Source organism: Lissotriton vulgaris, chromosome 3_1 (assembly GCF_964263255.1).
Source record: "Lissotriton vulgaris chromosome 3_1, aLisVul1.2, whole genome shotgun sequence".
Lineage (NCBI taxonomy): Eukaryota > Metazoa > Chordata > Amphibia > Caudata > Salamandridae > Lissotriton > Lissotriton vulgaris.
The window spans coordinates 781,836,835-781,854,089 of NC_141689.1; the positions used below are offsets into that span (position 1 = coordinate 781,836,835).

Sequence of the window (17,255 nt, forward strand, 5' to 3'; positions counted from 1 at the left end):
CAAAGGAGACCTTCATAGATATAAAATACTATGCTAAATAGGGAGGGTGTGAATTAGGTATTGTTAATTCCTATTCCTTACAGCATCTTAGTATGCTGTCACCATTCGCCTTTTATGGACTAGTTACTATGCTGATAACTTTGTTGCTTATAATATGTTTGCTAATATTGTACAAGATACTGCGTTTGAGAACCTTGCATTAGTAAATAAATATTTCAAACGTGCACGTGTCCTCTTTTACTCCACATTCTGGTTTGTAATGATTATATAACGAAAGAGTGTTCATGTGTTCCACGATACCTGAGGTAATCTAAGTTCATGTTCTGGTCTGTCTAAGCATTGGGAGTTTGTTATGACCAATGAGACACTGTAGCTATCTCGGTAAGGGGATTTTGGGTACTGAGGTGAGTTTTGGGCCATCCTAATTCACCGAGGTTCCAGGTCTCTATGCACAGTTCTGTAGGAGAACGGAATTCCTGCTACACTATACCATTTATTGGAAGATTTGAAAAAGTTGAAAATAGGACCTTGTTATGGACCTTGTTATGGAGATTCTGCCTCTGCATGTAATGGAAAATACTTAAAATGTGGCTGCTCTTGTGAGACGTGTAGATAGGTGGTCTAGATGCTGGGGACATGAAGTAAAAGACACACAATTGATGGACAGAATACAGAACAAATCAAAACATTCACCCCCAGTCAGGAGATCTGGTTTAAATCCATCATTCTTTTGCTCACCATGCCACCCCAGTTTAGACCTGGCCATATGTAAATCAGTCTTGACCTTGTGCCTCATGGGAACAGTCCAGCCCGAACTGCCAAGCCAGTCCTCCCTGGACCAGAAACAAGCATCCTAGGACCGGTTTCGGGGTTTCACCTCTCTTCAGCCAGGATAGCTTGATCCAGTGGCACAGTGAGCCCAGGACCCACGTCTGGGCATACCTGGCACACTTAGGGCAAGAAAGCAAAAGACACACAATTGCTAGATGGAATGCAGAACAAATCAGAACTTTCACCCCCAGTCAAGAGATCTGGGTTAAATCCATTATTCTTTTGCTCAACATGCAACCCCAGTTTAGACCTGGCCATATGCAAATCTGTCTAGAGCCTTTGCCTCACGGTGGGAACAAGTCCAGTCTGAACTGCCAAGCCAGGTCCTCCCTGGACTAGAAACAAGCATCCTAGGACTGGTTTCGGGGTTTCACCTCTCTTCAGCCAGGATAGCTTGATTCCAGTGGCACAGTGAGCCCAGGACCCACGTCTGGGCATACCTGGCACACTAAGGGCAAGAAAGCAAAAGACACACAATTGCTGGACGGAATGCACAACACATCAGAACCATCACCCCCAGTCAAGAGATCTGGGTTAAATCCATTATTCTTTTGCTCAACATGCCACCCCAGTTTAGACCTGGCCATATGCAAATCAGTCTAGACCCTGTGCCTCACGGTAATAGTCCAGCCCGAACTGCCAAGCCAGGTCCTCCCTGGACCGTAAACAAGCATCCTAGGGCCGGTTTCGGTGTTTCACCCCTTTTCAGCCAGGATAGCTTGATTCCAATGACACAGTGAGCCCAGGACCCATGTCTGGGCATACCTGGCGACTTAGGTCGAGAAAGCAAAAGACACACAATTAATGGATGGAATGCTGAACAAATCAAAACATTCATCCCCAGTAAAGAGATCTGCATGAAATCCATCATTCTTGTGCTCACCATGCCACCCCAGTTTAGACCTAGCCATATGCATATCAGTCTTGAACCTGTGCCTCATGGGAACAGTTCAGCCCGAACTGCCAAGCCAGGTCCTCCCTGGACCGGAATAAAGCATCCTAGGACCGGTTTCGGGGTTTCACCCCTCTTCAGCCAGGATACCTTGATTCCAGTGGCACAGTGAGCCCAGGCAGTAAGCGAGGAGGATGCGTTAGTCCCTTTTTCCTTTTCAAACACAATGGTTGTTGTTCATGGGTTCACCAGGTTGAAGGTGCAAGCGGAAATAGATAGGCGTTGTGTGTTGCCGCTGAATAAAATTGCTAAATAAATATTGAATAAGCACCTAAATTTCGAGTAGCACCTCTGTTGGAGTTACAGGGGAAGTTTCCAAGCAATGAGAATGGAACAGTTTTTGTCATGTAGTCTGAATCCCAGAGTTTCTAAAAACAAAGTTAAGAAATGTCAGAGAGACTATAGAGCAAAAGTCAACAATTTTCGTTGATGAGTGCATCAGAGTATGTAGATAATCGTGCATACCTTCAGCACTCTAAATTATTTAAGAAGCCATTTTTTAAATTTCTTTTTAAAATAAATTAAGTATAAACCCTTCTTACAGAAGTCTTTTTTTTCAACTTTCAGTGATTTCCTTAACTCCCGTCACTAAAAATGACAAGTAATTCCACGAAGAAAAGAGAACGATCCAAGTTGAAATCCCCAAACATTTCTTTCTAGTGTTAAAAAAGTTTTTAAAAATCCATCTCCTACGTCCCCTTAATTACAATCCAAACCGGCACCAACATTTGGAATAAAACATGGTTAATAAAAAAATCTACTTTAAAAAAGTTGATATCCCTTTAAAAAAAAAAAAAAAAAACAAAATCCAAATGCAATCGTTTTTTTCTTTTGCCCACAATTAATTCTTACTTCCTGGAGTTTAGAGGATTTTGTAACAAACATGATACAAAATGTTTTTATTGTTTTCAATATTTTTATAAAGCGTCTTTTAAAAAGAAACATCACCTTTAATTTTCTTTTTCAAACCTATGTTATAAAAATAAAACTACCACCCTGATGTGCACTCACGAAAGCAACCTGTTTGGGGGTCTAAAAATGGTTGCAAAACATAATACCAACTTTTGTTCTACATAACACCCATTTATTGCCTCTCTCTCTCTCTCTCTCTCTCTCTCTCTCTCTCTCTCTCTCTCTCTCTCTATCTCTCTCTCTCTCTCTATCTCTCTATTATAATAAAGGTACTAGTTTATATGTTTAACAAACTAAATTAGATTTTTCTTACCTTAAAGCAGCTCCTGCGTCCATCTGATCTTGACCATGGCACTCCACCAATTGCAGAACCAGACACAAAACCGACAACAGCAACCTGAAAACAGAAAAATGAAAAAAGGACATTTTCTTCCATTGCAATGAATGGAAAAGTATGGGAAAATGTATAAACTTTATTTAAAAATGTTTAATACATTTTAAATAAAATATGTTGTTGAAACAATTCTAAAATTATAATTGTATTTTATAAATCTTTTTTTTTATTGTAAAAGGTGCCACGTGTGGAATCGCACTGAAGACAATCTGCGCTGACGACATTCCTCATAAGCCAGAATCGAAAGGAAGAGTAGTCCACTTGTCATCAACAAGCACTCCATATTCCACCTCCCTCGTCATTCTGAGCTTTAGTAGGGGGTCTGGCAAGTTGATCACAAGACATTTATTTAACCTTGAGAAGCCTTCTTTCTCATGAGTTTCTAATTTGATTTTTTTGCTAAACATATGTTATTTGGTTTTGACAAAGATGGTACAAATGAAAACAAAGTATAGTAAACAAAAACAATGCTCCACATTCTAAATCCCAACATACCCATCTTCACTTGCAACCCATTATACATCAAACCACGTTAGAAGGCATGGTATCCATTGTAGAGCATAATCCATTGTAATCCCACCATTTACCCCATATATTGAGGTATTTCTGCAGACAGCCCCTGGCAATATCAATTTTTTCCTCCTGCTTGGCACACTAGTCCATGGCAGCACGCCATGCTGACAACTTCGTTTGGACAGGCTCTTTCCAGGATTTTGCTATGTCTCTTTTGGCCACCAGGGCCTCCAACCCCACCAGAGCTCTATCAACCTGTGATCCCCCCCCCAAAGTCATCAATTATTTTCAACAGTATCACTTTTGGCGTCAACGTGATTGATTTGTCCAGAATCGTGGAGAGGGCATAACTAATCCTGGTCCAGTAGCTTGCTATCCGCGAACACTGCCAGACCTTATAAAAAAAGAAGTCTGCCATTGGAGATTTGCAGCAGGCTCATCTGGGGAAAAGCATGCAGATATTGCTCGCTCCCTAGGAGCCATTCATGCCTTCCACCATTCAACTTCCTCCAGGTCCCTGATCCATCCCTCCCACTGCACACTGACTTGGTCCAGTGTCTCCAGGGTGTTTGCTTTGAGGACATGCTATAGTAGGGAGTTAACTCCTCTGCCCAGTCTGCCCATCAATAATTGGGTCTCTAAGGGGCTAAATTCTAGGAGTTCCCATAGGTGATTATCATAACACCCGAGGGCTTGACACACCTGTAAATATTTATGGAACTGGGTGTAGGAGAGAAGAAACTGAGCCTGAAGATCTGCAAATGAATACATGGTAGACCCATATCACACATCCCCGAGGACCGTAATCCCTATGAAGTCCCAGTGACGGAAACCCTCCAGACGCACCACGAGTCCAGCACCCATTCTGGCCTGGAAAATACGACATCCCTCTTCACACCAATAGGATCACTTTGATACCCTTTGGGAGAGTGAGTGGGGGGTGGCTGGCAATACAAATAGTGCATCACCTCATCAAGGCTAAGGCCGCACATTTTCAATTGGTTCGCTGAATCGTCCCAGTCACTCATCAGCCAGTCATTTATGACTAACAGATGGGACGGGGCCAAGTAGTAAAGATGCACATCCACAAACCCAATGCCTATATTATAGATTTGACCAGCAACAAATAGCATGGGCAATGCAGGGAGGTTGGCCCCTCCAGAGAAACGATCGGAACATTGCTGTGACCTCGGTGAATCATGTATTAGGAATATGTAGAGGGATGTTTTACAGAATATATAAGAATTTAGGTAATACCATCATCTTTAGCAGGACGACCCAACCCAAAAGATTGAAGAGTAATTGTTGCTATGGTGAAAGGTTAGTTTTAGTTCTCTTCAAGGGGGCTGCAAGGTTAAGGGCACAAGTGAGGTCTGGCAGAGTCAATGTGTGAATACCCAGATATTTAAAGTTGAGGCGACGAATGGGGATGCCTACCGGCCCGTCAGACGACACACAGTCTTCCTGCAAAGGGACAAGAAGTGACCTCCTCATTCAGCTGGAGGTCAGAGGTGTTCTTAAATAGACTGAGAAGCCTAAGGGCTCGTGGATCAGAGACAGATGGATCTGCAAGGAAGAGGACATTGTCAGCATATAATGAGATCCTTTCCTCAAAACCCCCTCTCATTGCCATCCCCTCATCTGCACATCACAGCGGATCAAGGGCGCTAAGGACTTGATGGCAAGTGCAAAGAGGAGCAGAGAGAGTCCTGCCAGATACCATGGCAGCTTGGAAACTCGCAGGACAAAACATGGTTGATCATGACTTGGGTCTTCGTATGGGAATACAAAAGGGACTCCATTGCCTAAAATCGGACGACAAACCTCATCCAGCATGGCACCGCTCAAAGATAATCCCAGTCCACAGTGTTGAATACTTTTTCAAAATCAATAAGCATCAATGCACTGCTTCCTTGATTTCACCAGCATGAACTAGGGCTACATATAAGCACTGTAGACAGTGCCTAGTGCTGTGGCCTGTCCTGCAGCCACATTGATCTGGGTGGACCAGGGTGCCAAGGACTGTCTGAAGCCTGATCGCCAGGATCTTGGCATACATTTTGATGTCTGCATTGATCAAGGAGATGGGATGGTAGGACTCATAGTCTGTTAATGGTTGGTCTCTAGGGGGAAGAACCCCCTTCCCCACGGCCTCTGATTAGGGCGTGTTAAAATATCACAGAGTCTAGAGTAATACTCATGGGGGAACCCTTCTCGGATGGCCACTTGGGTCTCTCACTCAGTGATCAGTTCCTCTAGTGTCCATTGCTGGACCCATGTCAGACTGGGGAGGGGTACTTATGCAAACAACAGCTGGGCTTGTTCATTAGGAGGTCATGAGTGATGGGCATAGTCTCGCTCATAATTGTCAGCAAATACTGCCGCAATGTGCTCGGCTGTAGTAACCAAGGACCTTGATGCATCCATCAGGACAGAGATAAGTCTTGAACTAATGTTCCTACTTACCAGCCGACAGAGGGGGGCACTGCTTATATAGCTATGTTCCTATATACATTGGGTGATCGTGCGCCAGGATCTAGGGCCAATAGTTGGGTCAACCCTTCAGTAGCACAGAGCGCAGCAAATGTCTCTTTATGAAGTATACAGGTTTCGAGGTTAACTATTTTGCATTGTTTATCCTCTTCTTTACATTTGAGATAGCTCTTTGCCACTCCTCTGATTGTCAGTTTGCTGGCTGACAAAGTCTACAGGCACTTTGAACTGTCTCCGCATTGGTCTCAAAAATAGAAGTCAAGTTCCTTAGACACGTGTTCAATCAGCCCCTCATCTACAGGGAACTACGCGTTAAGATGCCACATGGATAGCCTATGGTATTTTAGGGTACACAGCGGAAGAAGCTGTGGGGAGTGGTCCAAGATGGCCCAAGGGAGCACAGAGGTTCCCATTGTGGTAGAGATGTTCATGCCAGGAGAAATATAAATATATAATCAATGTGGAACATCATTTTAATAGAATCCGATGTGTGGATATTAGCTCTTGTATAATCCAATTGGAACATGGATATGCCCACTCCTTGGTGAATTAACGTAATCAAGTGTACTTGGTTTTCTGGGTGCCACATTGGTAAACCCTTCTGAATATAAGGGTAAATAAACTGAAGAACAAGTGTTGGATCCCATGAGAGTAACATCCCCAATGTGCACTCCTCAATGTATTTTAATACATTTTCACAAAAGGCTTTTTATTGTTGTTTCATGTAACTGTGTTTTTTTTTCTTCACTTTGTTTTAATTTCCATACTATTGCATTCATAGTATGTGAATCTTGCATCTTTAATCATTATTGGGAAAGCAAGGGGAGCCATCCTGGTGCTTCTGGCATGCATCACAATGGCACAGAAGGCTGGGGTAGCTACCTGGGGAACAGCACAGGGTGCTATCGCACAGTTAGAGTCAGCGTTACTGCTATCACTCACAGCATCAGACTCAGATACCAGACACAGTCAAAAGGATAAAATCAGGAGAGCGCAATCGCAACTTCTGTTCGCTACCACGGCCTCACTCCAGTCCAAGGCTCACTGCGGTAAGGCACAGCCTCAGGCCATTAGACCAGACCAGCAGCTGGATCACACTCGGTAGTTGGCAAAACCTTTGAAAGCAGTCCCCTTTCTGCTGTCCCTCGCCAGCCACTCCAGGGATCTTCTACGACTGCAGGCCACAGGATTGGGCAGGCCCAGGATACAAGTCCTCTGGCCAGCGAGCCACCACAATGTAATATGGAGGAGGATCAGCTAGTGCACTCTCTCAGTGACCTCACAGGAAGCCTTCAATCGGGGTACAACCTTTGCAACTGACAAGGAGGGCAACCAAGGAATCAGGTACAATTTAAGGGTACCCTGGAAGCCAGATTCACAAGGATAATGGGTGCGGTCTCAGAGGTGCCTTCAGGACACGGCCACCATCTGGGCTGCTTTGGCCATGCCACCTCTAATATTAAGTTACTCTCTAGGGAGTTTGTCTCCATATGAGTCTAGGGCGTGTCTCAGTTGCAGTTACAGATAAAATTGTGAATTATGGAGATGAAAGTCTACTGTCACCTTCTAGAATTACCTGTCCAGACATTCCAGAGAGTGAAAATACCTATTAAGTCCAATGAACGAACCCTGAGAGTTTTGCCGTTTCAGCCAATCATGTACCTGCCATATCAGGGTTGCCGCTGTTATTCTGTTATACCATTTGATGTATTTAAAAGTGGCCTGTCAGCAAAGTATAGCGAGTCATGAAATGGGGAGCGGGGTAAAGAGTGGGGCACAGCCTTATGGTAGAGTAACTTGAATACTCCATAAGGATTAATGAGCTCAAATTTCAGCTTGTTGGTGGGATTGCTTCTATGTCCATATAACCAGTCATTGATGGAAACCATCTGTGAGGTCCAATGCATTTAATAACGTTGTCATTCAGAATTATGTTAACAGTTCTGTAGCAATTTCAAAATGTTCTACATTTAAGATACATATCACATATCAAATGAAAACACCCTAATATTTAATATAACAATTTTTGTATTATTTATTTTCTTGTCAAATACATTTTTATAAATGTCCCTATATTTTACCACAGGTAGACTCTGCAGTTGGGGGCAAAACGTTTTAGTGTTCAGAAATGAACCCAAAAGGGGGAATAACCCTGGAGTAGGTTCTGATTCCATTTTTCCACTTATTATGGCTTCTGCTTCACTTGTCCTCTTCCTCTCTCCCCTCCTTCCACCACGCCTGTAAGACACTTACTTTTGGACTCTTGACTGGAGAGTGTGATGAGTGAGGTTGATGGCACGGAGTGGCGTAAGACGAGCCATCAAGGTCTAAGTGACCCAAGTTTTGAGCTTTGTAGTGCCTGTTATAAGGCCATTTGCAAGAAAATCTCTAAAAGAAAAAATTTCCAATCTGGTGGCCTCCCTCAGTACAAAAGTGTGGCACCCAGAATCTGGTTAATACAAGTGTGTAAGTGTGTGCAAGTCCAAGGAGCAAAATGTTTTCCACAGTAGATAATGGACAATTAGAAGTACGCCAGCCAACTGATAATACAAGCACTGTAGGTGTTTATATGCTATTTGTATGTAACCACAGAAGGACCAGATAGAAGATTGTGGTGATACATTCTGAGTGAAAAATGAGTTATTTAGGATATTTCCCAGATTTTTAAAAATGATTTATCAACCAGAATGTTAAAGCAGTGGATAGAAGAAGTGGATATCAATGGTGACAGATTTTAGTCTCATGCTATATTACAGTCAGATAATCAGTTTGTAGAAGGATTAGGCCACCTTACTGAAATGCATGTTTTCTTGCACTGAAGAACATGAGACGTATTTTGCCTTTTCCTAGGTAGAGGTGGGTGACTTGTAATCTTTAATATCATGGTTCTCAAAAGATCATGTAATACGCTATGTACAAGTATTGAGAAACGGGTCAGAATCAGTGCTGGAAAAGAGTGGTTTCACACCAAATTCTCATTCCACCAGCTGATCTAGAGCCAGATCTCAGCTGGTCCTAGCAGATCGTACATTATACCCTTTTACTGGGGTTATCCAGAGATCCATATCTTTATTACTAATTATGACATTTACTAGTTTATCATGTTCTGCCAGGAGTCCAAGGTTCTTGAATGACGTGAATCTCTTCAGACTATCTCATTTATTCACCTCAAATAATCATAATCAAGCCGAGGGTGAGGGATTGAACCTGTGGAGTAGATTTTGTTTTTATTTTTAATACATTTTAGCTTGGGACCAGCCCAAGCCTAATTACAAGACATCAGATATCATTGCCCAACATTTAATCTATTGTACTCTGCATTTGAATCTCCACCTAGGAATAAACATGCCTTGCATAGCTGATAATCTGCTCAATTTCTTTCAACAAATATTTGTTATGTCTATTGCCATCTCAGAGGTACACAGTTTATCGCAACACAGCCAGGTGACATAGCCACTAATTTATTTAAAATGTTAATTATGAAAGAGTGTAAAGTTTAGCATAACTAATAATGTGCGCAAATCGCTCTCTCTATCAACTGCATTCACAGACTACCGCACTCTAGCCAAAGCTGCTAATAACATGACTAATGGCTTTGACACTAATTCAAATCCTTTAAAAACAGTCTTACCACCCTCATAGGGTTCCTGCAATTGAACCAAAGGAAAGCTGTAACAAAAATCTAGAACATCACCCAACTTTAAGTTCTTTAGTGGTTCAGTATTGTTCCAAGTGAACGTGATTAGCCCACTTACACCGATATTAGGCATTTCTTCTCTTATCAATGTATGCAATTGTACACTTGAGATAATTTGGCAGTCACTCACTCCCACTTTCATGTATTCTGAGTCTTAGAACTTTTTTACCCCCTCCTTCTCTTCACAGCAGTCATCACAGTGTTCTATTAATTTACAGGAACCCTGCTAGAGGCAAGAAAAAACTGGGAAGCACTCAAGCTTCAGCGTAGGACTTGGGGGTGAGGAGTTACGCAAAATCTGTTTATTGTTTCTCATCAGTTAGCGATGTAAATGTTGAGCCGCCACCTCTTCCCAGACACTTACCTCTTTTTCAATGTGGAACACTCCATAATTATTCAAACAAACGTGCTTTCTAAAACATTCTACTAAATCTATATTACAGGTTGCCACACATCAATTATTCTTCCTCACCCTGGCCTTCTCCATCATTAGCATTAAAAATAAGAGTGAAAATGAGGCAAATTAGGCATATGTTCACATTTGAATCAGGTATGTTGGAAACTTTCATTTTTCAGAGACTTAATGTGCCATTTTAAGGATTTTTTTGGATCCTGGGCATGATACATTTGGAGTCTCATGTTCAGGGTAATTTTTAATATATTGCCCATTTCCAACTAACCCAGAACCTCATAATGACAAACAATATTGAAGTATACAATAAAAGGTCGGAAATGGGGCACACAAGACAACCAAAATCTGAAGCTGCCCAGCATCTGCCAGTCGAACAGAAAGCTTGAACAACCATAGATTACGCCTTTTCCTTCTGCACCTGAATTTAGATTTTTCTCTGTCTTGCAACAACATTTTACTTGAATTCAGTATCTAAACCTCCTAAGGTAGTAAAAACATGGCGAGGGCAAATAGAGGGATGATTAGGGGCCTTGTGCATGATATTAAAAGGAGATATCGACAACTTGCACTTTAAATAGTAAATTAAATTAAAGGGTACTCGTAAGTACCAAAAAATCCATGTTAAACATGCATTCTTGCTGCTGTAGTGAAAAACAACCACTCTTCAAAGGATTTTCTCATTCCATTGAATGAAATCTAATAATTTTGTCCCTAAAGGCTTCACTTACAGTTGATAAATGGGTTACTGCGTGACAAATATGACAGTAATCTCACCTGCCTTATTTGAAGTGCTTATATTCTATGGCACTTGTAATACTGCAGACAGGATACAACATGTTATGTTTTCAACAGAGTATTTGTTTGCCAAATTCTAAATTGGGGCTTAAGTCTTTTATGCTGCCGTGTCTCTCCTCTCCTCTTTTCTTGTATGCTTCTCACAAGAGAGTGACCTCTAACTTTATTGATTAAAAGAAGTGGGTAGGGGCGTGAGAGAAAGGAGGGCATTGAGGTAAAATAAAGGGTGAGAGAGAAGAGGTATACATGAGGCAGAGAATCCAGGTGAGGAAGCCAGAAAGATACAAAGAGGATAGAGCATAGATGAAGAAAGCAATGTAAGTAAGGTTTAGAGCGAGGTACAGCACTAGATAATGCTAGAGACGAGATGGGAGTGCATTGAGGATGAGCTAGAAGGAGAGGCAAGTGAAAAAGAGAGATGAGGTTAAGATAAGGAGAAGTAGTGGGCTGAAGTGGACGGGTTGAGAGGCTAGGTACTGAGAGCAGTAATTAGAAATGCGAGGCAGAATGAGTGGTGAGGTAGGGAGAAAAGCATCAAGAGTTTGCTGAAAAGTAGAAAGAAAGAAAAGATGAAAGAAAAGAGATGAAGCAGAGCGACAGAGGGGAGGAAGAGAAAGATATGAGGTTGATACAAAGGTAGAGAAAGGGTGTGGTAGATAAAGAGTTGAGAGGTAGAGACAGGTGAAATAGGTATACCTAGAGAGAGGTGAGAGTGGAGTGGTGGGGAGATTGATTTCAAATAAAGGATACGCAGAGAGAAAAAGGAGAAGTAATGATAGAGCAAGAAAAATAGGTAGACAAAGTGAGGTAGTCAGAAATGAGTAAGGCAGTGAGAGAGGTGTGGTAGAGAGTAACAGAGGTAGAATAAGGAAGGGGTGGATAGGTGAGGTGAACTAGTGAATAAATGGTGAGCTAAGATGAGAGGTTAGGTAGTAAGAAATAGAACACCGGTAGATTAAAATGAGGTAATGAGAGTTGTAAGAAATGAGGTAGAGTTTAATGAAAGGGTTTAGAGAGGTCGAGAAGGGTGGGATGTTAAGAGAAGGCGAGAGAGAAGTGCTGGTAAAGGGAGATGAGTTTGAAGGAGATATGAGGTAAATGAAGGATAGATGCTGAGGTAAGATGGAAACGAGTGTGGTTGAGAGGGGCATGAGGTAGACTGAGTTGGACTTCACAGAGAGAGAATGAGAAGGTCGTAAAAGAGGTACAGTGTGGTGGGGCAGAGAGGGGTGTATTGAGAGAGCTGAGGTAGGGAGTTGAGACAGTGTAAGATGATAGGTACATAGAGAGGTTGGAAGAGGTAGAGAGAGAGTGGGTGAGGAAGAAGAGGTGTGCAAAAGTAAGGAGAGAGAAAGGGACAGAAGGGTTATTTTTTAATTGTGTTTGAAAGTTATTTGGCTTTCTTTTATATATTGTGGTTTAGATACTATAGTTTATTCCTTCTTAGCCTTTATTGCTGGTATTTGAAAAGTGGAATTAAGAAGTGTGAATAGTTTAGCTCTCAAGGCTGTAATTAAATCCTTGTTTTCTGTTCACAGAGGTAACTAAATCATCGTTGTGTGGTACCGTTCTTAATTCCCATTAGCCTGGTATGATTTAGAATTTTAGCATATGATTCTATGAAGACAATAACATGTACACACTTAATAGGCTGAACTGGAAAAAAAGCATCCTATTTGTGTGACAGAATCTGTGATATGCATGCTCTTCTTACAAGCTCGCTGCCTGGCCTTGGAGGAAAAGAGAAGAGGGCTGCACTTCAGCTTGCATGTAAACGCTTGTTAAAAAGCCTGGCAAGATTCCCTTGGGAGGAATCCATTCATCTGCTGCAATTCATGCACTGAGTAGTTCAAACGAAAAGAAAAACAGTTTTTAGAATAGCTTAAAATGTGTTTATCATCAAACACCAGATTTTTCCTAAAAAAGATTTATTGCGACTTGAATGCTGCTCGCCCGTTCTCCCTCTTCACTAAAGAGAATATTCTTTAAGCGCTTGTTTGTCAGGTCAAACCGACAGTCACAAAACGAGCTATAAACCTTGCCTGCAATGCTCTACTGAAATCCGTCGCCGTTTCTTTACATTTATATTTTACATGTTTGGTAATGGCCTCAGTATTTCAAATTCTGTTTAGACACGTTTGACTTAGGCCTGTTCCTTGTTTGCAAAATTACAGTAATTTGCCACATTATTGGAATGAGAAAGAGACAGATTGCATTTAGCGGAGGATGGGGAGGTGTCCTCGGGAAGTGGTGTGCTTTGGTCAGCACATAATTTCAGGCTGAGGACGCCTGCCTGTGAATAGCTAGTCTGTTGACTGGGCACAGCCTGCCACAAAATGCCCCTTCACTGAGTTATGGTTCTCCTTGCGTGAACAGTCTGTTCATCCTCTGCGCGCTGAATGCAGACATTTTGTCGAAGAGCCTTGTAGAGAGCATGTATGAATTTGACATGGAACGACAGCACGCCTCGACCTGGACACGGGCGTGCACGTGAATGTACGCAGTGTGTCGCTCTCAGAAGCGGAATGCTTGTGGGAAGGAAGAAGCTGAGCAGTGCACGCCACATTTTTCAAGTTCCTTGGTCACTACACTGAAACATCGCCTTCCATGTAAACACAAGATGATTTCATTATCACAGACGTCTTACATTCCAAGGAATCCATTGCCTTCGTTTAAACAAAACCTCCACTCAAGGCAATCCAGTTTGCTTCTGTTGCTACGAGACGCATGACAAACATTATTGAATATACTCAAGATCAAGTTGACAAGGAGGTAAAAAACGTTCCAACTAAATGCCATTGACAATGATTACAGATGCAGTGACTCTAAATTGTAATTAAAAATGGCCTCCCCCACTCCCGCACCGAAGATGACTACACCACGGCTTTGAAATTAATCTTCCGAACACAAAGGCAGAACGCTAAGAATGCTTAGCAGCACTTAATGTTTTGCTCACGTGTGGAATGCAATAGTCTTTTATCTGTTTGAAGAAGATACTTTTTGATTACATGATGCTAGGAGTAAGTAGCGTGGTGTAGCTCGTTTACAGCCTGCAGTTCTGAAATGTCTGCAGGAAAAAAAAACACTGTTTAAGGCTTGTCTTTTTTTCCCAATCCTCACAGCTCATTGTTGAATTCATTCCGTTCAAAGGCTCAGCGAGTCTGCAGACCGGCAGCCAATCATCATTATGGAAATGTGCTTGTAAGCTTTCCTATTGGCTGCTCCTGGAGGAAGAGCTTTCTGTGCTATGCAGCTCTTTACCAAGGACACGGCAACATTGGCCTTCTGGTTTGTCTGTTTCAGGCGTAATCTTTTGCACATCATTTATGTTACACCACGTCCACTTTGATTACAGGAGATTGATGCGTGTGTGATTTAGAAAACATTCAGACATATGATAGGAGCGATGCTTTTTAAATCACACTCATTTAATAGTATGCAATGCATAGCTAAAGACAGAACAATCATTTCCCCAAAAATGTTATTGGCTCAGCGTGGTACTTGTTTTTTTTAGTCGGGCCATCGTTCATACTCTCCAGATAAGATACATTAATTCAAACTTTGACAGCCCTGTTCTCGACCACTGTCTTGTACTGTTTCATTAATAATAATAATAGTGAGATTGTCCTTTTCTGGCATGCCAAGGTAGGCAAGGCTTGCCAAAGGAAGCAGATTATTTACACACAGTAGCAGCACAAGGTGTTCATTCATTATAGGCAGTGTTTGGCGGAGAATCTTCTGTTTCAGGGGGCAGTTTAATCTGGAGCACGCCGGATAGGTTTGCAATGCTCTTCACTGTTCCCCCGAGGCTGAAATATAACCTCCTCTGCCGAGTAAGACACGTCTTCATCTTTTTCTCAGAATACACAATCACAGGGAAGCGCACCGGCTTTCCAATTCATGCACACTTCCTTCTCCTTGGCTTTACACATCGATCCTCTCATTTTTGCCAGCATCTGTTTTCTGTTCTGTAATCACTCAGCAAGTAACTTGCGAAATGTATTTTGTGGGTCATAACTGTTATCTCTAGAGAGATGGTCCCACCTGCTTTAATTTTGCTTTAATTTTTTTTAACCCATCTGTTTCATAAACCAGCTCAGGCCTAACACTGAACTTAGTCTGCTTCGTCGCCCCTTGTTCCAGAGGTGGTGAAGGGGCAGGTAAACATTGTTGCACATGAAAATCATGGTTGCACATTGCGCAACCACTAATTATCGATGTGGTACAAGTGGGTGTGCAATTTGCTCCTGATTCCAGGTTGAAGCTACTGGGATGGAAATTGTGTGCCAATTGAACTGTCACATGGTCAGGATAAGCCCGGTTAGAAACATTACCATTTAAAGGCTCATGTTTCTTAAGTTGCCTTTTCTTTCAAACACAGTGACTTTTGACATACATTTGCGTTTGCGACCATGCAGTATAACATTCAATGAAAAAGCACTGCTTACATGTACACTTCGTAGGCACACTATTACGACACCTTGAACATTCCCTACAAGGGATAAACTTCCCTGTGCAAGTGTCATTTATGTCATTGTCCGGTAGACGGTGACGCTATCCAACTAGAATAAACAATTTCGGCCTGACAGATCATGGCCTAAATATCATTTGCAAAATTGTGTCCACATTCAGGTTAATAATTGAAAATTTGCACCTGTTGGACACTATTTTCATTCATGATATTTTGGATAGAATATTTATGCCAGATGATATTTCTAACAACGATCTTCTGACATACAAACACTAGGGATTGCACCACGCACAACTGAAGAAGTTGTATCTTATGTATACCTGGGTGTAGCTATTACTAGCACCCTCGAATGATAGGAGAATCAAAAACACTTGGATAACATGCAACACGAGAACCAATAAAAACTGAGATGCAACTCTGTCACCACTTTTTTGTGTGTGCATGAGGTAAAAATTGTTCCCTAATTATTGTATGTGTCGAGCATGTTTGTCAGATTTCTAGGCAAAATGAATCGGCCACTTAGGAGGAGGATTTAACTCACTTTCTCCCCTGGACTCAAATTGTTAATGCTAAGAATATGTGTACACATATTGTGTACATTTTGTGAAAAGAAGTATTAATAAACACATCCCTTTTCAATAATGTCTCTTTTTCCTGATTCACTAGTTCTAATTCCTAGACTTGGGAAGAATAAAATGATACAAAACCCTAAAGTCCTAGTCTGTCTTAAGAACCCATGTGTGTGTTGTTACATTTTTACATTTGGGTCCACACAGTTGACTGTATTCTTTTACTTCATATAACATAAAAATGGAGTTTATATTTGCTTTCAGAATGTCTGGGTCACAACAGGTAGAAGAAGTATTCAGACATCACAAAGACATTACGAAGCTGCAGGTTTGTGTTGTATTGGTTCTTTGATTATTGCTAGTCATTCATCGCTTCTATCCCACACCTTTGTTATTTTCACACTTTATGGTTCCTCAGTATTCTGACCAACTTTGCCTGATACTGTGCACTTGCTCTTAGGTTTCTGTTTCAGCATTGATATACTACTGTCTTTTCAATTTATGGTTCCTTACCCTCCTTACCTCTTATGCCGACAGGCAGCGGATTTATTTGTTAAACTTTTCAATTCAACTTTCCCCACACCCTGTAGAAATAAGCAATTCTAGGGGAACGCATTTCGTTCCCCTAGTGCCACAGGAACTTCATCAGGGCTTACACAATGTAATACAGGACACTTATGACCTGCGACAAATTCATGATTGTCCTCACTAAGTTACGTCACCAAGGTTGAATCATCCTAGGCAATAAATCAGAATGGATCTCTATCATGTAGTGAATAGTATTCCAATGCCTAAAAGGAGCTTGAATCAGAACTTTGTGAATCCTCATACATAATTGGGCACTCTCCCGAGAAATTTCATAACTTCTGACTAAATCTAATGTCAGATAATAGTTTGTCTATGAACTTGCATCACTATTTATGAATTCCGAATATCCTCGCTTTGAAATCCGCATTCTTCCCACTTGACTTTGAGTCGGATAAATAGGAGGATCCCTTATTAAGAAGACCCCTTCTTGGTGCTTTTATATCGACAGTTGTTGTTTAACTTCACCTGTGCTGATTCACAGGACCAGCTGTGAGTATCTTAGGAGCGACAACATTGTCATTTTCATACTCTTGTATTTCTGGTACATTGGCATTGGAATACTTACTTACCTCCAATTATCCATGCTCCGGTTTTTAGCATTAAGCCACCCTGCCCCTCCCCCGCCCGC

At 41.7% G+C, this 17,255-nt stretch overlaps 1 pseudogene; it reads right to left on the minus strand.

The window, feature by feature from the left end:
• LOC147727027 (uncharacterized) overlaps positions 1 to 17,255 on the minus strand; it is a 41,417-nt pseudogene that overhangs the window by 21,598 nt on the left and 2,564 nt on the right.